Source organism: Heterocephalus glaber, unplaced genomic scaffold (genome assembly GCF_053883595.1).
Source record: "Heterocephalus glaber isolate CG9 unplaced genomic scaffold, H.glaber_assembly_v1.0 deba00001550, whole genome shotgun sequence".
Taxonomy (NCBI): domain Eukaryota; kingdom Metazoa; phylum Chordata; class Mammalia; order Rodentia; family Bathyergidae; genus Heterocephalus; species Heterocephalus glaber.
The window spans coordinates 24,592,371-24,617,265 of record NW_028258343.1 but is presented as its reverse complement, the minus strand read 5'-3'; the positions used below and the strand labels follow the sequence as shown (position 1 = coordinate 24,617,265).

General features: G+C 47.5%; 1 protein-coding gene and 1 long non-coding RNA gene across 8 annotated transcripts in view; one reads left to right on the top strand and one right to left on the bottom strand.

Moving 5' to 3' along the window:
* Slc35f1 (solute carrier family 35 member F1) overlaps positions 1–24,895 on the top strand; it is a 310,829-nt gene that overhangs the window by 250,643 nt on the left and 35,291 nt on the right. The gene's annotated exons all lie outside the window — the stretch shown is intronic.
* On the bottom strand, positions 533–24,622 carry LOC147824286 (uncharacterized). Of its 4 annotated transcripts, none has more exons than XR_015442606.1 (5): positions 18,210–24,621; positions 15,165–15,517; positions 2,224–7,443; positions 1,436–1,549; positions 533–1,219 (listed from the first exon to the last, which is right to left on the bottom strand). It is a non-coding gene; the product is annotated as an uncharacterized LOC147824286 (long non-coding RNA). The 4 variants fall into 4 exon arrangements; XR_015442608.1 differs by having other exon boundaries at positions 1,436–2,353; positions 3,072–7,443; XR_015442605.1 differs by having other exon boundaries at positions 1,436–7,443; positions 18,210–24,622.

Sequence of the window (24,895 nt, the reverse complement as noted above, 5' to 3'; positions counted from 1 at the left end):
TTTCAATGATAAATATACTGAGGTAAATTATGGAAGCCAAATCCTGGGGAGTGTTCTCTTCGTATACATCAACGCCATTGAGTCGCTAAAATCAATAACCTGAAGTTGCTTCTAGGAAAGCAGCTTTCTCTCTCCACATCTCTTTTCCTTTGTCTTATTTTTCTCCAGTTGGAAAGAAGGTGTAAGAATGAGCTGTCTTAATGCAGTGCCCAATAAACACCTTAAGTTTCACAGACACAACACATGGAAACACACACACACGTACACGCAGACCACTGCATCTTCTTTCTTTTTTCCTTAAATTCTTTTATTGGTCCATTTTAGGTAAACAGTACGTTTATATTTATCCTTGGGTGCTTGCACCCATACATGATGCATCTTGGTTCTTATTTTTTCCCCATTCCCCTGCCCTCCATTCACCCCCACCACCCTTCCCTATTTACAAAGATTTTGTTTCCATTTTTTCCTTTTCTCATAATTTTTCCTTTCCCTTCTTTCCTTTCCCCTACCCCTCCCACATCCCCTACCCCTTTGGACCTTTTCTTCCTAGTTCAAATTATCAATTATTCATTTTAATCCTTATTTACACTTTCAGTTTCTCACACCAGAGAAACACACCACTGTATTTTCATTCTGAATGCTTTGATCAAGCTTCTTGTAGGATTGGGACTATCCCTCTCTCCGCTAACCCTGCCCCAGGCCCTTTGCACACCCAGAATGCTTGCAGACCTGATGGGAGAAAGCCCACCAGAGACCACCTTTGAAGATAAGAACTTTATTGGCTCTAATAACTGGGCATCTGGGAGAAGGACAGTCAGCCTGCAGGATTGTTGGTCACATGTCTTTAGGAGTCACAGAAGCTCAGTTTCCATCTTCCCCTCTGAATCCTGCCGGCTGCACCCTAAAGTAGGCCCCTCTGGTCACACCATGACTCCAGCACAGTGGGGCCACCTGCTTCTTCTTCGTGACCAGTGATAGACGGAAAAGATGCTGGCCACACCACTGAGCAGGAGCCCAGTGCTGCCTTCTGACTGAACCATGCTAATTGCTAGAAGAATGCTGGGAGTCCACTGGCTTAGACCTGGACGCTCTGAGCCAGCAGAGTGAGGTTTCTCTCCTTGGCTTAGGCAGGTGTTTCTTTACAGGCTACCACTGACATTTGGAGTGAGGCAGCCCCAGTCCCAGAGGCAGGAGGGGATCGGTGCAGGGATTCACATTCCTGTCACCATGGAGGGAAGGGCAAGGCAGACGGATGCAGGAGGAGCAGCCACAACGGGTCCACACCCACTTCAGCCACACTCACTCCCACATCCCAGAGGCCCCTCGCAGAGAGTGGATTCCTCCCTCTCCCTCTCTCTCTCTCCCCCTCCCCCCCACTCCCTCCCTCCCTCCTGCTCTAGCATTGCTCTGGCTTTAGCTCTCCACAGTCTCTTACCTGAGAACAGCATCTCCTCACCAAGCTGTGTGTGCTTTCACAGCAAGGTCAGTGTCTCGTCCGCCTCAGGGTCTCTGGTACCAGCACATCTGAGATGATAAATGTTTAAGGACTCTGTAGACAGATGAACAGGAAGAGCAGTGTTTGCAAGTGACCAAGCTGGTCCAGGGGCCAAGAGGTAAACCTGAGAGGCCCAGGGGAAAACAGGACTGATTTCCTCCCGGAAATATATTTGACTTTCTCTTTACATTTCTTTCTATTTCATTCTGTTGAGCATTGAAAAAAATCACAACCACTTGCTGGTTTCTTAACTTCTATGACTGTCCCAGAACAGGTTCCCAGGCCGTGTGTGTGCAGGACAGTGACAGTCTGATCCTAGCATGGGTCCCAAGCCAGGTGCGGAGCTCGGTGCAGGCTGCACAGACCTTCGTCAGTCTCTACCCTTATCCAGCCTGCTGCCTCCCAGATTCGCTGTGGACACCGTTTAATGCCACATTCTAGGAAAACGTCTAACTATCATGTGACAGAAAAAAGTAAAATCCCAATGGAACATCAGCTGATCTTTACTGAACAGGAATAAGGGAAGTAAAGGAGCAAGTTGACCCTAAGGGTTCTGGAACCATTTTGACACCTATGATAAATAAATTGATTAAATAATAATAAATGGTCCAAACAGCAGGCATTTGCTCTGGGAACTGTATCTGTATTGCTGTTAGTAATTTAATTGTTTCCTTATTGCAAACTGGTAAAGCTAATAAGAACCGACGACAGTGATTGTCCCTCCTTACGAGGGGGTCCATGGAGCACACAGCCGGTGTTAAGATCAGAAGGTGAAGCCCCCTCACCAGGAACCAGGAAACACACTGCTTACTGCAGATGGCACCAGATGCAAGCAGCCTCGAGCTCTGGGAACGTGGGCTGGTAGGGAGAGAAGGGACTCCGTGTAAGGAAGTCAGGCTGAGCACAACTGGGGGACAGACTCCACCTGGGAGAATTTTCCAAGGTGGCAGAAATAGTGGTTATTGGCCAAGTGGGAAAGTGTCTGTTCAGTGCCTCTGGATAAAATGTGGGGAGCAGAGAATGTGGGGTGACCTCGCCCATGGAGGCAGCAGCATGAGGAGCCCAGGGCAGCAGAGCGATTGTCCTGTCCAAGCCACCGTCACTCCTTGTGTTGAACACACTGTTAGGTGACGGTCACTCTTGGGAGCCTTGGTGGTTCACAGGTAAGCCGGCGATGCACCGCTGGGGTCAGGGAGAAGCCCTCTGCAGCTCCACACGGTTCTGGGGAAACCTTTGTCAAAAGCCCACAACATAACCCAGGGTTTGGGGAGATTTTCCTGGAAATGGAGTGTGGGGGTGGGATGGGAAGACATCCGGCAGGAGCAGGCATGGCCAGGCCCTGGGCAGGTGGACCACGGCGAGCACCAGCCCCTGACCGAGGCCTTGTGGCTGCCGGGGGCTGAGAGCCTAGCGTTCAAGACCAGCCGGGGGAGGCAGGCGCTGGCCTCGGCCTTGGTGGCCAGGTCGGCGCCACGGCAAGCCCATGGGGAGGTTCTCAGGTAGAAGGGAACGTGAGGGGCTCGGTTTCAGAGATGACGCTGGCCCTGGTGGGGAGCAGTGGAAAGTGGACACTCACAAGGCAGAGGGCAGAGCCACCCCCTGTCCAGGCTGTGTTGCAGGTCTCCAGGCCCAGGCGAAGACGCGACTGAGCTCCCAGGAGACCGCCTGCGGGGCTGAGGAAGCAGAGGAGCAGAGGTGGCGAGCACAGGTGTTTCCGTCAGAGGTCTTCAGCCACGGTAGCATAGGACAAAGACTCACGTCTCCCAATCCTGTCAGGAGCAGAGAACATAGAGACAGAGCTGGAGCCCTCCTTCCCTACCATCTTCCCTGCGGTCCTTGCATGATCTTGGCTGAAGGCCACCACGAGTGTGAAGCCTGAGAGGAAGAGACGTTTCTGACGTGATTATTTACTCACAGGAAATTTCAAAAGTGCATCCCTCCTTTGGCCTCTTCACACAGCTTTCCCCAGTAGTGACATTTTCTATGGCTTTGGAGTAATGCAAATGCAGGTACTGGTCCTGATGTGGTGTTGGCCTTTGTCATGGAGTCACTTTTCATCCATTTTGGGCTTCACCCGTGTGTGTGTGGGGGGGGGGTTGGCACAGTGTGAGCCTACGTGTAGATCCACGCAACCTCACCACAGTCAAGACACAGAGCCGTTCCGTCCTCACAAGGGAACCCCACACACCCTGACCACCCCCTCCCGTCACCTGGCAGCCGTAGGTCCTCCCCGTCATTCCGTCAGCTGGAGCCTGCTGTACACAGTGGGACTGCACAGCGTTTAACCCTGGAGACTGGCTTTGCACACTAAGTGCAGTGCCCTAAACCCATCCAAGCTGTTGCACGTGGCACTAGTTAGTTCCTTTTCGTGCTGAATAGTAGGCCTGGCATGGACACACAAGGTTTGTAGGACCATTCACCTCCTGAAGAGAATTTGGGTAGTTTCCAGCTTTTAGGTTTTTAGAAATAAAGCAACAATGGGCACTGCAGTTTTTGTGTCAATAAAAGTATTCACTGCTCTAGGATAAATGCTCAAATGTGCAACTTCTGGATCATATGTTAAGTGGATGTTGAGACTCAGAAACTGCCAAACTAATTTTCCAAGTGGCTGGAACTCGTCTACCTTCCTGCTAGTAGAGAATATGCAGTCTAGTTATTTCCCATCTTCATCAATATTTGATGTTATATTATGTTTTACTTTAGCCATTCTAAAAGGGGTATATTTTAGTATATTTTATTGCAGTTTTAATTTGCATTTCTCTAATGATCAGTAAAGTCGACCTTTGTGTAGAAAAAATATTTTTTAACTTTGCTTTTGTAATTAGAAGATAAAGTTAAGTGACAAAAAATTTTAATGTGGGAAAAAGATGACGAATGAGACACTGAAGTGAAGAAACCCAGCTGTTTCCTGTACTAGAAAGTAAAGAGAAGTTTAGTAACAGCACCGTGTTGGACTTACAAGGATTTGATTGTAAAGACCACTTGTGGGTTCTTCTCTCTTGGCTTGGAGAGGATGCATAGCTCAAGGCCGCAACCTGGAGACAGGTTAGCAATGACTTTGCATGCATCGTAACTGTGCGCTATTTTTATAGCTGTGCTGTATGAACCAGCTCTGTGACTTCTTGTCAGAGATTAGCCATCTTTCTTCAGCTGTATGGACCTAAACTGCAAACACATTAAACTAGCGCTGCTGGGAAAGGGAAGAAAGCGGGTCACCTCGGACCCTGCAGTTGGTGCTTACAGTTAGCTCACCAGGAAACGACTGCTGCTCTCGCTGGCTGCCAGCTCTGAGCCTTTGACGCCAACTCTGCTCCACCCCACATTTCCCACGGAAACGGTGCAAGAGAGGAGCCTCACCCCGATCCCTCCCTTTCTGTCCTGCTCCTCACGTGGACGCGGAAGTCGAAGTCAACAGAGCGCCAGTGCGCTGCGGGCCGAGCCCCGAGCAGGCCCGAGGAGTGCAGAGCAGCGCTTGCCTGGTCCAGCTCACTGCTTCCTGGACTCTGGGGCTCTCCGGCTCCCCTCTCTGCGTTTTGGGTTGGCTGAGAATGAAGTTGCAATAAATACAGAGAAAGCCAGGCAGTGCGTACTTTTTCATGTGTCCCTGCAGTCTAAGGGTGAAGCGACATGGGCGTTTCTGCCTCCACCGATTAACAAATAGTCCAGCCAGGTGCCGCGAGTCCTGGCAGGGTGACAGGTGGCTACATAAACAGTGCAGCGTGCCGCTGAGGTGTGCATGTGTGCATGCAGCACCGCAGAGACCTGGGAACAACTCTTCCTGCCTTGGCGTCGGGACCCTGGTCCCAGCGCCTGAAAGTTGTGACACGAGAGGTCGCTGACTGACTTCTGACTGGAGTCAGCTTGAATTCCACCCATGGACGAGCCCGAAGGAAGCTCACCTGTTGGTCAGAGACGCGTGGTCCACAGCCTCAGGTTTATGATGCCCAGCTCAGCTTTAAAAACTGCATTTTTTTCTTCATGTGTGCTCTTTCTACCTGTTCCCGATGCCGGACTCTGGCACCTTGATGACTATTCAAAGGTATATTTAGAGAACAAGGCAAAGCTTTTAAATCCAAAGTTCTTGTCCCTGAAGGGAACATGGATTTCAGAATCTCTTTCAGATTTCTTAGGTCCAGAGAGCCCATTTCTATGTTTGCAAAAATAACTATGTAGCAGATTGAATCTAAATATTCAGCGAGCCGCTGCAGTTATCTGTCACGCTCTGTCCTGACAGAAGCTGTGTGTGACCTTGCCCGCCCCAGAGGACACCCTGAAACTGTCTCCTGTTGGTCCCTTCTGCCCGCATCCTTCCACCTGCCTCTGCACTCTGTGCACTCTGTCTCAGAGAGAGCTTCCCTCCCACTCACCTGCTGGGCCAGATGCATCCCCAGGGCCAGCAGTAGAGCCTGGGGTAGCAGGTGGAATATCGCAGCCCTCTCGGTGATGGCGCTGGCAGGAAAGGAAAACACATTTGGGCCCGCCTGAATTCTGAATGCACCTCCTCATCTTCTCTTTCCCATGGTCACTGTGCCTTCGTATGGATCTGACAGCTGTTTATTTACACTTTTCTCTCCCCTCAGAGGACAGCAGGTCCTGGAAGGCTGCACCACCCTATGCCTCATGTTTGCTTTCTTTGCAGCATCATGCACATGATCAATGCTAAAAACACATGGACAGCTCTAATAAAGAAGTTAATGAGTGGAGGGTGAATTTCCAAAGCCAGCTGCTGGGTACAGCCACACACACTCTAGGGAGAGCTTTCACTCAGGAGGGGCACCAGGTGTTTGGTGTTCCACCGGGCCTCGGGACGTCCTGGGAAGGAAACCCTATCCTGGCCCGGAAGTTCCGGTGTAGCAGGGGCTTGGATGCAGCTTCACTTCTGCACTAGTTGTGCAGAGCAGCTCACCTCCTTTCGACCCGGAGGTGGGTTGAGCTCTCGGGAGCCTCCTGGTGGCTCTCCAGCAGGCAGGCAGCAGGGCTGGGAAGAAAGGTGGACTCCATCCAGCTGTCTATTAGCTGAAAGCTTGCTCTGCACAGTTCCACTGCTGTGAGCTCGGCCCGGCATCCTCCACCCTCCATTCTTGCTTCTGAGGTAACACCTGGGTTCCCAGTGGCCAAGGTCGCGGTGGGCGGCTGGCTGGAGAGGGCGTGCACTCCATGGAGGTGTGGGGTTCCGCCACGCTCCCCTGCACTCCCTGCTGTCCCCACCTCCCCAGGCCCAGACGTCTTGGCCCAGCCCTGGTGCCTCAGAAGCCTCCGTGCTAAGGAGGGGTCCTTCGAGTGAAGTGTGCTAACCACACCCCTCCTCCAGCGTTCCCCGCAGGGGCCTCTCCCGCTTGTGGGTGCTGTCCCTGGAAGCAGCCCTTGGCTTTCTGTCCCCGCAAAGCATTCTGCATCCCTTCCCTGGGCTTCGGTCCAGGGAGGAGGCCGGCACGTGGGGCCCTGCTCCCCTGACCTGGGGCGGAAGGACTAGTGAGGGCTCCGCGTCCTCCCGCCCAGACCTCCTGCCTGCCGGGCAGCCCCAGAGGAAGCGCCACCTTCCACGTTCTGGCGGTAGAACTGCAGGAGTAGAATCTCCTCGCTCCATAGGTCTGACTTTCCTGAACTTTCTTGCCGAAAACGTGGAGAAAGGCAGCTTGGGGTTTTAAAACCCGTCAGGGACCCGAGCACTTTCTCTTTGTGGCTCAGTTCTACAGGTCAACGGTTGCATGGGGCACGATTTGAGCAGCAAATTAAATCTCCAATATGTTTTTCCTCCTTTACTGAAAGACAGATATGTAAACAAGTGACAGTGCACCATGAAGTGGGGAAAATGCCCTGGGCTTGCAGACGAGCAGGAACGACTCCGAGCGGCGGGGTCCAGAGGTGACAGCTGAGCGGGATATGCAAACCTGGGCTCTACTGACAACATAAATCCGATGATAAAGCGGGCCCTGGTGGCCCAGCTCCTGAGGAGACACAGACAGGTTCTAAGTCAGTGAGATGCCCTTGCGCTCCTTCTCTCTCTCTCTTCCCCCCAGCAACAGTTTAGGGTCCCTACCTACAACTGAGAATAAAGTCCTCCCAGGCTAACCCGGGCTAACCCTTTGTTGGCGGCTTCCCTGAGGCTCTGATGGTGCCGCCAGAAGGAATGGGTTCTGCTGCCCTCTCGGCCCTCCCTCAGTCTGGCTCCTGCCACACACAGCCCCAGGGCTCCTGGGCTGGCCTCAGTCGTGCTGAGCTGGGGCGGCACTGCTGTAGCAAGGGCTCCGAGTGCAGCAGGTAAGCGGCAGCATCAGCTCACCTTGAGGAGATGTCCCATTCCCTGTGGGCTTCCAGAGGTACCTTTTGCCTGACATCCCACCTTCCACGTGCTCACTCCTGGACTACAAGTTTAAGAGGAGCAATGTGTTTCAGAGTTGCATGTGCAGTGGCCCAGGTGAAAGAACCTGGCAGAGACACGGATGGGAATCCCGCATTCCGATTAGTGCCCTCAGATGATCTCCACTGAGGCTGCACCAGTCTGCATTCCCAGCAACAGCGGGGAAGGGTTCCTTTTTACCCACAGCCCTGCCAGCATTTGTTACTGGTTGATTTTTTGATAGCAGCCATTCTTGGGGCCCAGGATTTAGCTCAGTAGTGCCACTGCCTGCCTCAAAAGCACAAGGTCCTGAGTTCGATCCCCAGTACAAAAAAAATAGCCATTCTTTCTGGAGTGAGATGGAATCTCAGTGTTTTAATTTGCATCTCTCAAATGATCAGTGATGTTGAACATTTTTTCATGTATTTATTTATCATTTCTACTTCTTCATCTGTGAAGTATCTATTCATTTCAGACACTTATTTTTGGACTGGGTCTTCAAATTTGGGGGTATGATTTTTTTGAGTTCTTTATATATTCTAGATATTAGTCCTTTGAGGAACTATCAAAAGTTTTTCCCACTCTGGGTTGTCTCTTCATTATGTTGGTAGTTTATTTTGCTGTGTAAAAGATTCATAAGATGAGACCCCAGTTGTTGATTCTTTGTGATATTTCCAGTGTGACTGAGGTTTTGTTCATAAAGTCTTTGCCTACACCTATTTTTCAAGACTTCTACATATTCTATCTTCCAACAGATTTAGTTTTAATATTTATATCTTTGATCCATTTTGATTTTAGTTTAGTACATGGTGAAAGATATGAGTCTAGTTTTAGTCTTTGGCATATAGAAAGCCAGTTTTTCCAACACCATTTATTAAAAAGGCTATCTTTCTTCCAGTGAAGGAGTTTGGCCCCTTTGTCAAAGATAAGGTGGCTGAGTGTATTTGCAGTTGTTTCTGTGTATTCAATGTTCCGTTGATCCTCAGGTCTGTTTTTTTGCCAGTACCATGCTGTTTTTATTATAGTAGCTCTGTAATATAATTTCAAGTCAGGGATTGTGATACCCCTGCCTTGCCTTTGTAGTCTAGAATTGCTTTTGCTACTCTAGGTCTCTTCTTTTTCCAGATGAATTTTAGGATTGTTTTCTCTAATTCTGTGAGTTATGCTGTTGGAATTTTGATTGGGATTGCATTAAATCTGTATAACCATTTTGAGAATATGGCCATTTTCACTATATTGGTTCTTCCTATCCAAGAACAAGGGATGTCTTTCCACTTTCTGATGTCCTCTTTGGTCTCTTTTTTCAGAGTAATTTTCAATGTAAAGGTCTTTTACTTCTTTGCTAGATTAATTCCTAAATTTTTTTGTTACTACTATAAAAGCTATAGTTTCTCTAATTTCTCTCAGTGAGTTTGTTATTTAGGTACAGGAATGCTATTGATTTTTTGAGTGTTAAATTTGTATCCAGCAACACTACTGAAGTTGGTTATTAGACCTAGAAGTCTTTTGGTGGAGTTTTGGGGGTCTTCTATGTAGAGTACTATGTCATCTGCAAATAATGATAATTTAACTTCTTCCTTTTCTATCCTTATTCCTTTTATTTCTTTCTCTTGTCTAATTGCTTGGCTAAGGTTTCCAGAACTATATTGAACAGCAGTGGTGATAGTGGGCATCCTTGTCTTGTTCCTGATTTTAGTGTGAAAGCTTTTAGTTTTTGACCATTGAGTATTATGTTGGTTGTTGGTTTGTCATAGATGGCTTTTATCAGGTTGAGATAAAGACCATCTATTCCATTTTTCTGTAGAGTTTTTTTTTTTTTAATCATGAGTAGGTGTTGGACTTTGTCAGATGCTTTTTCTGAATCTATTGAGATGATCGTGTGGTTTTTGTCCTTAGCTCTGTTAATGTGGTATATCACATTTATTGATTTGTGTATGTTGAACCATTCCTGCATCCCTGGAATGAATCCTACTTATCAGGGTGTATCATCTTCTTAATGGTTTGCCACATTCTGTTTGCCAGTGTCTTATTGAGGATTTTTGAATCTATGTTCCTTAGGGATATTGGCCTGTAGCTTTCTTTTTTTGGTTTGATCCTTCTCTGCTTTTGATATCAGAGCAATGCTTGCCATGAGAAATGACTTTGGGAGTATTGCCTCTCTTTCAGTTTTATTGAAGAGTTTGAGGAGCAATGCCACTAGATTGTCTCTAAATTTCTTGTAGAATTCAGCAGTGAATCCATCAGAACCTGGGCTTTTCATTGTTGGTAAGTTTTTAATTACATCTTCAATTCATTGATTGGTACTGAGTTATTTACAATCTTTATATCTTCTTGATTCAGCTTTAGTAATTCATCTGTATCTAGAAATCTGTCCATGTCCTCTTAATTTTCCCTCTTATTAGAATACAGGTTCTCAAAGTAGGTGTTAGTGATCTTCTGGATTTCTGCAGCATTCATTGTGATTTTAGTCCATCACTCTTAATTGCATGGATTTGAGTCTTTTCTTTCCTTATTTTGATAAGATTGGCTAAATGTCAAGTTTATTTAATCTTTTAAAGAACCAACTCTTTGATTCATATATTCTATGTATTGTTTTCTTGGTCTCAATTGCATTAATTCTTTTTCTTTTTGGTACTGGGGATCGAACTCAGGACCTTGCACTTGTGAGGCAGGCAGCCGAACCACTGAGCTAAAGCCCCGGCCCTCAATTGCATTAATTTCTGCTCTAATCTTTATAATTTCCTCCTTTGTACAAGCTTTGGGCTTGACTTGCTCTTCTTTTCTAGAAGCTTGAGTTTCAGCATTAGGTTATTTATTTGAGCTTGTTCTGTTTTTCTAATGTGGGAATTTACAGCTATAAATTTCCTTCACAGGACCACTTTCATTGTGTCCCATAAGTTCTAGTATGTCATACTGTCATTATCATTTAACTGTCTTATTTCTTCTTTGATTTCATATGTGATCCATTGGTTGTTCAGGAGAGTGTTATTTAATTTCCATGTGTTTAAGAAGTTTTTGAGGTTTCTTTTGCCATTGATTTCCAATTTCATTGCACTATGATCTGATAATATACACGGGATAACTTCAATTCTTTTGCATTTACTTAAGCATGTTCTATGAGCTAGTATGTATGTGGTTTATTTTTGAGAATGTCCCATGTGCAGCTGAGAAGAATGTGTATTCTGATGTTGTAGGGTAGAACACTCTGTAGATGTCTACTAAGTCCACTTGTTCAAAAATTTGGTTCAGTTCTGATATTTCTTTGTTGATTTTTTTGTCTAGTCAATCTGTCTATTTGTGACAGTGGGATATTGAGGCCCCCCATTACAATCATATTACTGTTTATTTGATTTTTCATGTCCATTAATATTTGTTTTATATAGTTGGGTGGGCTGGTATTTGGTGCATATGTTTATGATTGTTATCCCTTGCTTTAGGATTGTTCCCTTAACAAGGATATAGTGACCTTTTTTGACTTTCTTAATCAGTCTTGGCTTGAAAGCCACTTTGTCTGCGATAGAATAGCTGCCCTTGCTTTTTTGCAGGTTCCTGTTGCATGGAGGATTGTTTCCCATCCTTTGACTTTCAGTCTGTGAATTTCTTTTTGAGTTAAATGTGTTGCTTGTCAGAGACCTCTGTAGTCAGGTTCCAGTACCCACCTGCCCAGTATATGATGCAGGCCTGAGAAAAGGAATACACTAAGAGACAGAACTAAGAGAGAAATCAGGGTGCCAAGACGACCAGTGCTGATGCAACCAAGAAAGGCACTGGACAGTGCCAGGCACTGACTTCTATTGGCAATCAATTGGGGTAAAGGAGTTGTGTAGTTTCTATGGAAATTAATGTAAACAAGGCTCATAAAGGACAAGACAAAGCATTCTCGAATTAGGAATAGAATAGACAAAATATATGATTGTAATTAGAACATTGTCCTTCTAGTCTGAAGGTTTTAGTTGGAATGGAATTTGGGTGCAAGTTACTCTGACCTTGGGACATAGGCTTCACCCAGACTCACTTCTATAAACAAGCCAACTGTAGGGTTAACTCTTCACAGCCTCCTTTGGGCATAATCAGTATTACAGTCCTCTGCAGTTTCTTGTGTGCAGCATATTGTTGAATCTTGTTTCTTGATCCATTTTGCCAGTCTTTTTCTTTTGATTGATGAATTGAGACCATTTACATTGATGGTTGTAACTGATATGTATTGACTTATCCTTACCAAGTTATTTTCCTGTTGTTGGTTCCCTTCCCCCCCCCCCCCCCCCCGTTTAATTACTTGCCTTGCCTAGTGGATTAATTCTGTTGGGTTTCATGGAGTTGTAGTCATTGTTATCTCTTTCTAGAATATCCTTCAAAATATTTTGGAGTGTAGGTTTGGTGATCATGAATTTCCTCAGGTGTTCTTTGTCATGGAAATATCTTATTTCTTCATCAGTTTTGAAAGATAGTTTTGCAGGGTACATTGTTCTGGGTTAGAGGTTGTTTTCTTTTAAGGCTTGAAATACTTCACTCCAGCTTTCCTTGACTTAATGGTTTGTGCTGAGAAGTCTACTGTAATTCTAGTAGGCATTCCTTTGTAAGTGATTTGTTTCTTTTCTCTACAGCTTTTAATATTCTGTTCTTATGTTGAATTTCTGGAATCCTGACTATTATATGCCTTGGGGTAGATTTTTTTTAAATTATGGCTAATTGGAGTTCTATATGATTCACTTATCTGTATGTCACATTATTTTTCCATGCTTGGGAAGTTTTCTCCCATTACCTCTGTGAACAGGTTTTTTATGTTGTTTGCACTCTCGCCTGCTTTTTCATTGACTCTGATCAATTGTCTTTTCTCTTTTTCTTGTATTAAAGATGTCTTTTAATAAAGGCTATTAACTGTGGTTGTGTTTACACTGTGCATCATGATCTTAAAAAAACAGATTTTCATTTGCTAATCTATCTCTCAACTCATTTCCTAATACTACCATACCTTTTTTTGCATAAAAAATTTCAATTTTTTTTTTGTAACGGGGATCGAACTCTTTTGTACCGGGGATCTCCTGCGCTTGTGCAGCAGGTGGAGAAACCACTGAGCTAAATCCCCAGCCCAACATTTCAATTATTAACAAAGTATCTCATACTTGCTGTAATTTTGAAAAATTTCTTCCTGTTTCACAATATCTATTATACTTTTTGATCCTTATTTACACTTTCAGTTTCTCACACCAGAGAGACAATGCAATATTTACACATTTGTGTTCAATTTATTTCACTTAAGGATATGGTTGGAAAGTGCATCCTTTACCTAGAAATGTCTCAAGTTTATCCTTCTTTATGGCTGAATAATACTTCATTATATATATTATATATATTATAAATATATGTTATATATATTATAAATATATGTATATATATATATATATTTTTTTTTTGGTACTGGGGATTGAACTCGGGACCTTGCGCTTGTGAGGCAGGGGCCAGAACCACTGAGCTAAATCCCCGGCTACTTCATTATATTTTTAAAACACATTTTTTATTCATTCATTAGTGATGAGCATTTGGGTTGTTTCCAAGATTTAGCTATTACAAACTGTGCCGCTATAAAGATGGGTGCACATATATCTCTGCACTGTGATGCTTTTAATTCTTTTGTGAAGATACCCAGAAGAAGAATGGGTCAAATGGGACCTTTAATCCTAGTTTTTTTAGGAATCTCCACACTGATTTCTGATCAGTCTTATATTATTCTTCTTTGCATCATCTAGCAACTGTTGGATTGATTTTTTTGTGGTCTCTTGTTATTTTAAGAAATCTTTCTTTTCATGATTGCTAACCACAATCCTGTCTTCTATATCTGATATTCTATCCTCACATTGGTTCAGCCTCACATTTGTTCATTCATACTTTCAATAGAATTTTTAATCTCCTGGATATCTGATTGAATCCATTTCATGGATTCCATTTCTTTCATATGTTGGGCATTCATGGTTTCCATCACTTTCCTATGCTCCTCTATTTTTTATCTATATCTTCTCTAGATTATTAATCATGCCCTTCATTATGGTCATCATCTCTGAAGTTATCTAAGAAATTATTTCTGATTTGATTTTTTCTAGAGCCTCATTCATCTGCTTTGTTACTTCTGTTGTTACCACTTCAGAGAGTCCAGGTGGTGGCTTTCAAACTGTCCCATCTCATTACATCCTGGGTTTGCCTTTGGTAAGCTGGACGTCTGGGGTTATATAATGCTCTGTGTCTTCTCATTTTCTTTAGGGTTTAATTCCTGCACTAATGCGTGTAAATTGCTTAGGGCAGGTATCTTTATTGCTAGCATTGAGAACCCTTAGGATATGACTACTTCTCAGAGATGTCTTTCAGGTGTAGCTAGTGTTTGGGTTTTGAGTCTGTTGCAAGATCCTACTTCTTCAATTTATTGAGAATGAAACTTTGCTGCCTATTTGACCTAGACCCTGGTTCTTTGGTGCTTTTTCTGTAATATTGTTTATGACCCTCAGGCAATCTCAGTCTTGGCATACAAAGAATAACAACTGATTAGGACAATTATGTCACCTTGGCTAAAATAGTACAGTCAATAATAACAATAGCATCAAACATAGCCTAGAAAATGACAAACTGTGGTAACTACTATTTGCCAACTTTAGCTGTACAAACAGGATTTATAGTTATTTAACCAATTATAAAACCAACCAGAAAAATGTGTACAGTAAATATGCCCTCAATATGGTGATTTTACTGTCAAGGAGGAAAATTTAAAAGGAGTTAGGAGGAAAAGTAGAGAAAAAGAAGAAGAGAAAGGGATTAGAAGCAAGGCTAGAGGCCAAAGGAAGATTATGCAAGCTTTGGGAACTGATAAAGAAGACAAGAGAGAAAGAAAGAAGAAATAAACAGAACAAAACAAACAAACCAACAAAAACCAAGAAACAATGTTATCATTCATATAAAAACAAGATCAACAAAAACAGAGAAGAAAAAAGAGCAAAGAAAAGAAGAAAAGCAGGGAAAAAAATGTTCATTTCAGGGCATGTCTCTGCCATTACTGGTTGACAGAAGGGGCAAACAGAATCTAGATCCATGTTGATTGACCCCAGCAAGCTAACAGTAGAATTACAGTAGTGGTGGATAATCCCAGAAAACACGGGCCTTTAGTTCCACTAACGTTCAGGCTGCTTCTGATCTCTGGCTGTGAGACTTGAACTAGAGTTTTTCAGCCTTTTAGATGGAGCCAATCTGCAGTTTCTCTGAGTTCTGACTTCCATTGGCCCCTTTCCAAAATGGTTACCAGCCAATTGCCCTCTCCTGGGGGTTGTCTGAACTCAAATAACTCACCAGTCATTGCAGTTTTCAGTGTGCACTGCTCCATTCCACTGGGGTGTTTCTCTGTGGAGGCCTCTGGGGTTGCCAGTAGTCACTGTGCCTCTGCAGGTTCGAGCTGCCCTTTCCATGCTGCAAGCCAGGGCTCGGGGAGAAAGTGCCGCTTGCCCCTTCCTTCCTCCATTTTGTGGTCCCTCTCCTCACTCTCACTGTGGGCTCTAATTCTTGCTTCAGATCCTTGCTGGGTCCCAAGGACCCATTTCCCTCCTTCTTCTCTTCCTTACATTGTTATATTCCAGGATCTGGATTCCAAATATCAGAGAGGCTGTTTCTCTGCTGTTCACCCTTCTGCCATCCTCCCAGAAGTCCTGAAAAGATAATGAACTTGACAAGATCTAGTTTGTCACAAATGACTTCCACAGTCAGGCAGTGCAACATGAGAATTAAGAAAGAAGCAATATCCACTGAATTTCACTGGACACATCTTTCTATGTAAGAATTACCTTTTTAACTAAAAAATGTTCTTAAACTAATGACAATATTAATTACATAATATAGAAGAGAATTAATAAACATAAAATTTATACACCCAAATTTATATTATCCTTCAAAGTACTTCTCTGTTGATATTATATACTTTTAGAATTTCTGTTTTGAAATCTTTAGAGCCAATTTGTCATGCAAATTTTTTATGACTTTCTTTCCTTTGCTCCTTCTCTCCTTCCTTCCTCCCTCCTTCCCTTTCTCTTTTCTTCTTTTCTTCCTTTCTTCTTTATCCAGCAAGTATTATGTAGTTTAATTCAGCATTTTGTTTCTTTCCAAATAATAAAACCCAACCTCAAAGAATGAGCAATTGCTTGCATTAATGAGTGCTCAAAAGGCAATTTCGAAGAGCTCAAAATGATTTTAAGTAATGAGTTCTTCATTAAAATACAACCATGACCTTCCAGAGTGACTATGTTGAATGACAACTGTATTAGCCTTCTCTAGAGGAACAAAATCAATAGAAATACAGGTCTCATTATGCAAGGAGATTTATGAGGTGAGTCCAAAGTGTCCACAGTGGTCATCTGTGCCCTGGAGAGCCAGGGGACCTAGAGGCTGCTCACAAGAAGACAAAAGCTGCAGGACAAGAGGGACGGAGGATGCAGCACAGTTCAAGGTTGAAGGCCGGGCACTCCCTGGAGAGGCGTAGAGTGAGGGTGTGCGTCTGCCTTGGAGGCTAAAGGAAGTGGAGGTGGATGTCCAAGAGCAACAGTGAAGACTGATGCTCTTCCAAAACGGGCACGCTTCCCTCTCCTTTCCCTTTCTATTCCATCCGGGCTACAAGCATTTTGGTCATTGCCGCCCACATCCAGGGTGGGTCTCCCCTCAGTCTGCAGCCTACTTGCCAGTCATCCACTGACACAGCCAGAACTGTGCTTTGTTACTCTGCTGGGCATCTCTTAGTCCATTCAAACTGACATATTGTAATTAATGCTCATAGTACTGCTCTTGTTGACTTGATAACCAGACAGTGGAGACCTGGTACCTGACACCCACAGTGTAAAGGAGGAGACATTTAATTTTGTCAGTTTCAGTTATGATCGACTGGCTCCAAAGCAGAGAATTCACGGTAGAACAGTGTGGCGGAGCAAGGCTTCTCAGTTTGTGGCAGCCGGGAGGCAGAGCGGGGAAGAGTCCCAGAGCCGGAGGCCAGGGAGCAGAGACAGATCCCAAGGCCACGCCTCTGCGACCCACGCCAACACCCGGAAGTGCGCTCTACCAGTCCCCAGGGCCTTCCAAAGCCAAACAGCTTGGAACTCCCCCCAAACCACCACACCCCACCCTTCCCAACCTGCTGTCCACATACATCTCTTTAAACCATATTTAATCTCCAAATAAAGGCAATAGCAAGTTCATGATCTGCCTAGCATAATACAGCTATCCTGTGTACAAACAAACTGACCCATTTCCTCCCTAGAACAGAAGGCAAAGTTTTTCTGTGGATGATGCTTACTATTCTCCTGACATTCTATACTTTAAATAGTATAATGTAGCTTTAACAGTACTTAAGGACCCCTCCTAAGTTAATCAATGTTATGTTACAAAGATAGCTGTTTAACATGTGTGTATATGCACAAACATTTATGCATATTAACAAAGTAGGAAAGAAATACTTGTGACAGTTATAGTCCTCAGTTTTGTAACTGGTCATGCAGTCTAGCTGGTGTTTATAACTACCTTCTTCTACTACCCATTCTGTATTCCCTTGGCCTTCAGCAAGCACCCCAGACAGTCTTGGCTCTTTACCTGGTGGAGTGACCCATACCTTCATGCCTGAAGGGTCTTGACTATTTGTCATCCTGCTTGTATTGGGGTGTTGTAGTTTCCCATTGATCTTAATAACAGGGCATGGAAATACTGGAGACTCCTTAAGGGATCTCCGCACTGCAAGCATATTTTTCCTTACCACCATTGTGGAACAGTCCAGGTTCTGCTTGGCAGTCTGGATCAATCACCCTTGCCAACTATAACTCCCTTTTTAGCTTGTTGAGTCAGAGGCATAACAAATCCAAAATGGCCAGGGCGAAGACTTGGCTTCTAGTTCAATGGGATCATTGTTGTCCCTCCTGGTAGAAGCATTTCCCTATCTGGAACAAAGGCTTCTATAAGGTCATGGGAACAGGCAGCAAAAATTTTGCTGGTGAGTCACTATGAGTAATTTCCACCCCTTGATTCCTGAACCTGTGAATCCTGGCTATGGCAGTTACAACACCACAAGTGCATGCTGATTCTGCCTTTGGAGGGCCTTGCCCAAGCCCTGAGAGGTTTTGCCACCTAGCTGGCAGTGTGATTGCATCTTCAGAAGGCCATTCTCCCTGTCCATCGATCCAGCTGCTGCAGGATAGTGAGGAACATGGTCAGACCAGTGAATTGCATGAGCATGAGCTCACTGTCACACTTCTTTAGCCAAGAAGTACATTCCTTGGTCAAAACCAAAGTTATATTGAATACCATGATGGTGGATGAGGCATTCTGTAAGCAGTAGCATAACATGCAGGGAAGGCAAACCCATACCTGGAAAAAGTGTCTGTTCCCATAAGAATGAAGCGCTGCCCTTTCCATGATGGAAGCAGTTCGACATAATCAACCTGCCACCAGGTTGCAGGATGATCACCCCAGGGAATGGTGCCATATCAGGAACTCAGTGTTGGTCTCTGCTGCTGGCATTTGGGGCATTCATTGGCTGTAGCCCGGTCAGCCTCGGTGAGTGAGAGTCTGTGTTGCCAAACCCATGCATAACTTCCATCCCTGTCGCCATGGCCACTTTGTTCAACCTTGGCAGTGACAGGGAAGCTAACAAAAAAGGTTGACTGCTATCCACAGAATAGGTCACCCTGTCCACTTGATTATTAAAGTCCCTCTTCTGCTGAGGTCACTTTGGTGAATGTTTACATGGGACAAAAATATCTTCACATTCTTCACTCATGTGGAGAAGTCTATTAACATACCATTCTCCCAAATGTTTCTGTCACCAATTTTCCAGTTATGTTCCAAGTCCTTGACCATCCAGCCAGACCTTTGACTACAGCCCATGAATCAGTATAGAGTTGAACATCTGGCCATCCTTTTTCTTCCAAGCAAAATGTGCCACTAGGTGGAAGTGCTGCCCACTATGAAGATTTCCCTTCACCACTGTCCTTCAGGGATATCCTGGGGAGGGGCTGTAGCTCCAACTGTCTACTCTGGGTAGAACCATCTGCCCTGGGCTTCTCTTCCTCTATCAGCTAATCATATGGTACATCCCATGAGGCCATAGGTGCATGTTGGGGGCAGAGGGCAACACAGTGGGAGTAGGAGCCATGGGCATCTAGACAACTTCTTCATGTAAATTCCTTTTGCCCTCAGGGCATGCTTGGACCTGATGACCTGTACACCACTTCTGTTTAGTGGCAGACTGTTGCTGTGCACCCCCGACTGTATGACTCAGTGGGTCAGATAGCACCCAGTTCATGATGGGCACCTCAAATCAACTGTAATCTGATGTCCCATGGTTAAGCATTCAGTTTCCACTAAGGCCCAGTAACAGGCCAGGAGCTGTTTCTCAAGGGAGATTTGTGGTCTACAGATGATGGTAGATCCCCTCTCCAAACTCCTAAGGTCCTCTACTGGCATTCACCTACAGGGCCTGCCAGAAGCTCCAGACAGTATCCCTATCTGCCCCTGACCCACAAATACCACTGGGTCTCCTAGATCATATGACCCATGAGGCAGAGCAGCCTGGACCTATGACAGAGCCTTCTCCTGTTCTGGGCTCCACTCAAAATTAGCAGCTTTTGGAGTTTTGTAAATGGGCAAGAGTAACATACTCAGGTGAAGAATCTGTTCTCTCCAAAATCTAGATAAGTCCATTAGGCATTGTCTCATTTTTGGTTGTGGGAAGGAGCAGATGTGATAACATCCTTCACCTTCACCTTAGAAGGGAAATTTCTGCATGGCCCTCAGTACTGGACTCCTAGAAACTGCACTGAGCCAGGGGCCTTATTTGTTTCTCATCCTCTGACATGCAAACGCTTTACCAAGTCCAGAGTGGTTGCTGCCTTCTGCTCATTTTGTGCAGATCAGCGTAAGGTGGACAGCAGAACTTCTTGGTGCCTCACCAGGGTCCTCCCTCAAGGGGACTGGGCCACCCTTTCCTGCAAGGGGTTTGGTTCTGTAACTGGCTCAGGTCTGGGAATTGGGTGAGGGATTGTGACTCTGCTGCTATGACTTCAGGTAGCTTTCTGTTCATTGGTCCTAAAAGTTTTCTGCATCTGTAAACCTAGTAAAATTGAGTGGCTCCCTGTCTGTTTCAGTTTTGGGGACACTGTGGCTAATCAGACGATGCCCTCAGTCTACCCGTGTCAGGCCATTACGATCTCTGCTTTGCCTCTGCTGCTCATTGCAGTACCCACACGTGCCTGGTCTTCAGCTGCCGCTCAGTGCCTGCCGCTCCGGGATCCATTAACCCATGGCCTTTAAGTTTCCCAGCTGAGCACCTTTGGGCCTCACCGTAAGGTGTGGCATCCAGCGAGGAGCAAGCATGGAGCTCTTCAGGGAGGGTGTGCTCCCCTTACAAATCTGTTTCTTAAGGCCCTGGTGCAGGATACATTTCTGGACTCTCCCAGTGTGGAGAATGAGATTTACCCTGGAAAATCCACTCCAGCATTCCCATTTCCTGAGCCTTTGAATCCCCTCCTCAACAACAAACCAGGGACTATCTGGCATTTCCAGCTCATTCACAGAGGGCATTTGTCCATATTGCAGCCAACCAACCAAATAAGCTACTGGTGCCTTGTTAAACTCTGTGAGCCACGGCATTAAATCCAGAAACTACTCAGTGGGCCCATATCAAGGAATTCCTCGTAATTCAAGCTCACAGTCCTTCTGCCAGTATCCCACACCCTAAGGTCCATTCTCACGTCTGCTTACCAGAGATAGACTGAGTTCCGTGGAGTGTGCGGACTCCTCACCTCTGGGTGCCTCTGGAAGCCGAGCCTGGTGCAGACAGAGGCCAGGTGGGTGGTGAGTGGGTCCTGACCCTGCTCGTTGTCTTTCGGAGGCTGCAGCAGCACGGCCTTCACTGTTTCCTCAGGCAGAGGTGCACAGCCCAGCAACACAGGGGTGGCCTGGGGACGTCTCTGCCACCGAAGGTGGAGAAATCTCCTCCTCTGGCAAAGTGATCTCATCAGGATTTAGGAGTCCAGTGTTTCCAGCCTCGCCAGCTTCCTCCTGACATCTGCGCCCCAATCTGCAGACCCCATGCTTTTCCCGCAGTACCCTCACTGACTGCAGATGCCCTCGGGGCTGCGCTGCAATTCAGTGGTCACATCAGGGTGGCTCGGCCCAGCTTCAGCAGAGGAGGGAAGCTTCTCCTTTAGGACACGCTTAGAAGCTGGATTGTGCGTGTCCGGAGCAGGAACTTGGACCTTTGAAGCCATCACTGTTCCTTACTGTTTTGCCACACCCTTGGAAGTGTGCTCGGCAATCTCCAGCCAGTTCCCAAAGCCAGCACATTGAAACTGCACCCTGACAACACTCCACGTGTGCTGCTGCTGAATCCCAGGGCATCGCGTGAAGCTGCGCAAACGCCCACTCCCCCTGTTCGGTAAGTGGGGCTTTCTCTTGTAACAAGCAACAGCAACACACCGCCTCTGCACAGACAGCTGGCGTGGTGGGCAGGCAGACTGATGGCCCGAAAGCATAGGAGTTCGCATCCTGTGGCCAGCCAGCGCGTCACTCTAGAAGTCAGGGGCAGGCTACAGGCATGACCGAACCCATGGCACAGAGACCCAGATTGTCCTGTGTCATCTGGCAACCACAATGTGACCCAAAGACCCTTGATAGAAGATGGGGTTAGAGCAGCACCGAGAGGGTGGACACCGAGGCTGAAGAGCTGACGTTGAGGCTCCCAAGGCAGAGGAAGAGGCGAGGGGCCAAGGAAGCAGGAGGCTGAGAGAGAGAGGGTGCTCTGCGGGGCAAGCAGCAGGCCGGACCCCCGGGCCTGGAGAGAGAGAGACCTGTTCTGCCTTCAGCCGCTAAGCTCGCGGTCAGTGCCACGGCAGCAACAGAGGACCAGGGCAGCAGGGACGGCATGCAGTTCCTCCAACCCGCTGTGGACCCAATGTTTCCGGTCCCTCTCCCGCCCCAAATGGCTGTGTCGAAATCCTCACCCACGGCAGGTGACAGAGGCGGGGTCAGGTCACGGGGTGGGGCTCTTGTCCCACGTGAGGACACAGCATCAGTCCACAAGCCAGGGAGTGGGTCACCAGCAGACGTCGGGTCGGCCAACGCCAGGGCTCAGACTCCCGGGCTCCAGAGCTATGAGGAATAATTTCTGCAGTTTGTAACCCAGCCAGGCCAGGGCATTTTGCTGCAGCAGCCTGAGTGGACTAAGATCCCAGCGCCCAGGCCTGGGTGGGAGACCCTGTTCCTCTCAGCCATCCACAGCTGTGTTTCTGGTGCTCCGGGGCGGCCCTGCCTGGAGTCTCCCTCTTCCTGCCCCCCGAGCAGCCCCGAGAGGGGCCCAGATGCCTGTTGAAGCTCTCCAGGCCCTGTCTGCCTCCACGGACAGAGCTCATGAGGAGGTGATGGCTGCACAGCCTTCATCCTGACACATGGTCGAGAAGGAGGTGTCCTTGAGCTTTGAGAGAACAAAAGGTGCAGAAAAGCATCTGTGGCCGAATCCCTGGCAGATCATGGGAGAGAGGCGCTTGTTCCTAAGTCAGGGGAGCCATGAGCTGCTGCAGCACCAAAGGCTGTGGCATCCACGCTGCTGTGGCTGCAGGCAGCCCGAGGGAGCCCCAGGACACCACCCCAGGGGGCGGCAGCGTCCCTGTCCCCTCTGGCCCTGCTCTCCTCTCGCTGATGTCCTCTCCTGGGTCCACTTCCCCGTGCAGGGAGCGGGAGGACTGGACTCCTCCCGGCCTGAGGAAGGGGCTCTGCGGCGCCTCAGGAGTGCTGAGGGCTCCAGGCCAGAGAGCCAGCCCCGGAGCAGGAGTGGGCGCGCCTCTGCCCCTCGTGGCCCAACCCCAGTGTCCTCAGAGCAGTCAGCCGGCCACGTGGCTCCACCTGCCATCAAGTCACATCTGCCAGCTGCCAGGCACTGCCACAGGCCCCGCGGGGCGGGGCCCAGCGAGTTCTTCCTTGTTTACAGCCACAAAGGCGCCCGTGGCTCTGCTCTCTGGCCCCATCTCCTTTCCGTCGGCCTTCCTCTCTACTGACGTCCTATATAACTAGTTAATCTGTCTTTCCTACGCAGATTGCTAACTCCCTGTTCCCTGGAAATCGTTTCACTGCCTGGACAGTGCATTTCCCGGGACGGTGGCTGGCGTGTGGAAGGCACCCGTAAGTGCCTTAGGGTGGAGCCCTGCTGTGGGCCCGGCAGGGGTCCGGCCAGGCGATAAAGCCGAGCGTGAGAGAGGAGGGCAACGGCCTTGCACAGACCCGGGGTCTGGTGCAGACTTGGTGCTGCTAGGGGCTTCCTGGGGGGCTTGTGAGCTCGGAAAAGTGGGAGCCTGAAACGGAAACCAAACCGGCATGGCAGGGAAGGGACTCGCAGCCCTGGGCGTGAGTGTGCTGTGGGGTTTATCGCTCTTTGTGGGTGGTAAGAACACCTCTCAGCAGCGCTGCCTCCTTCCCCGCGTCCTGTGAGCACAGCGCCGGTTAACTCAGGGCATTCTGGGCAGAGGGCACAGCCTGACCTTGAGGGCCAACCACGTCCTTTGTGTCGCCTGTGGAGACAAACGTGCCTGCTGGCAGTGGCCACTCTGGCTGGCATGGAGCCCCCCTTCCGAGGTGTCCGGGCACCCAGCAGGGCTGAGCACGGCAGGCACCAGGAATCACCAGGCGGAGGGACAAGTAAATTCCTACCATAAAGTCCCAGAAGTCTGGTCTCCCCTTTTCTTCAACAAAGCCCAGAATAGTAAGTTAGACTAGAAATAGGTTTCCCAAAAGTACAAGATGTTTTCCTCTAACTTTTGAAATTGTTTCTCCCTGCTGTTTTAATGCTTGGAGGAATCAAAAGTAATGAAAAGTTAATGTGGAATTAATATTTTATCAGGAACTTTCATTTCCTTCCGTACGTGCTCTGAAATGTGGGTGTTTAATGTCATCCCTCGTGCTCTGAGGTCAGTGATTCTGTCAACAGGAAACGCAGGCAGGGCTTGGCTGACCTGAGAGGACTGATCCCCCAGCACCCCGGGAGCCCATGCTAAGTCCCATGTATCTGTCCTGTCACCTGCTCATCCTGTAATGTAAGAAGTGCAGGGGACCTTCCAGCTGGCAGGTCCTCAGTGGTGCATGGCTCCTGCAAGAGAGAGAGAGACAGAGACAGAGAGAGAGACAGAGAGAGAGAGACAGAGAGAGAGAGACACAGAGAGAGAGACACACAGAGAGAGAGACAGAGAGAGAGACAGAGAGAGACCCCACAGCCGCCAGAGCTCCTGCCCTGCCTGGGGTGAGTCCTGAACTGGCTTCCTGTATGGAAACCACAGGTCGGGGATCACCAACCCTCACGCTCACTACTGTGTGACTTCAAGACAGTCACCCGCTCCCTCTCACCGCACCTGCAGCAGTGGTGCAGCAAATCCATTCCCTGCGTTTTGCTCTGGGACCTGGCTGCTGATGCCAGAGCTCGTGGGAATGAAAGCTCTGATGAGGCTTTTGGTCGCTCGCTGGCAGGAATCTGGCCTCCCCTCTGCTCTGCCCAGGCAGGTGTCCCCAAGGAGCCGGGAGCTGTGTCTACTGATCCCCATCTCCGGCCTCTGAGACTCTGGGTTTTTGTCCTGGATTTGGTGCGTGGCAGGGTCAATCTCTCTCTCTCTCTCTCTCTCTCTCTCTCTCTCTCTCTCTCTCTCTCTCTCTCTCTCTCTCTCTCTCTCTCTCTCTCTCTCTCTCTCTCCTCTCTCTCTCTCTCTCTCCCTCTCTCTCTCTCTCTCTCTCTCTCTCCCTCCCTCCCTCTCTCTCTCTCTCTCTCTCTCTCTCTCTCTCTCTCTCTCTCTCTCTCTCCCTCTCTCTCCCTCTCCCTCTCCCTCTCCCTCTCATGGATACCGCAAAAGTCAGCGTTCTACAGTGACTAGGGGGCGCCGGTGACCAGCGCAGCATGGCCTATGCAGCCACATGACTGAAATGCTTCTCCATAGAAGCAAAGGAAAACGGCATGGTGAAAATGTTCCTCCAAATTGTTGGCGGGGCCTGTTCCAGAGAGGAGCTGCCGCCTGCCA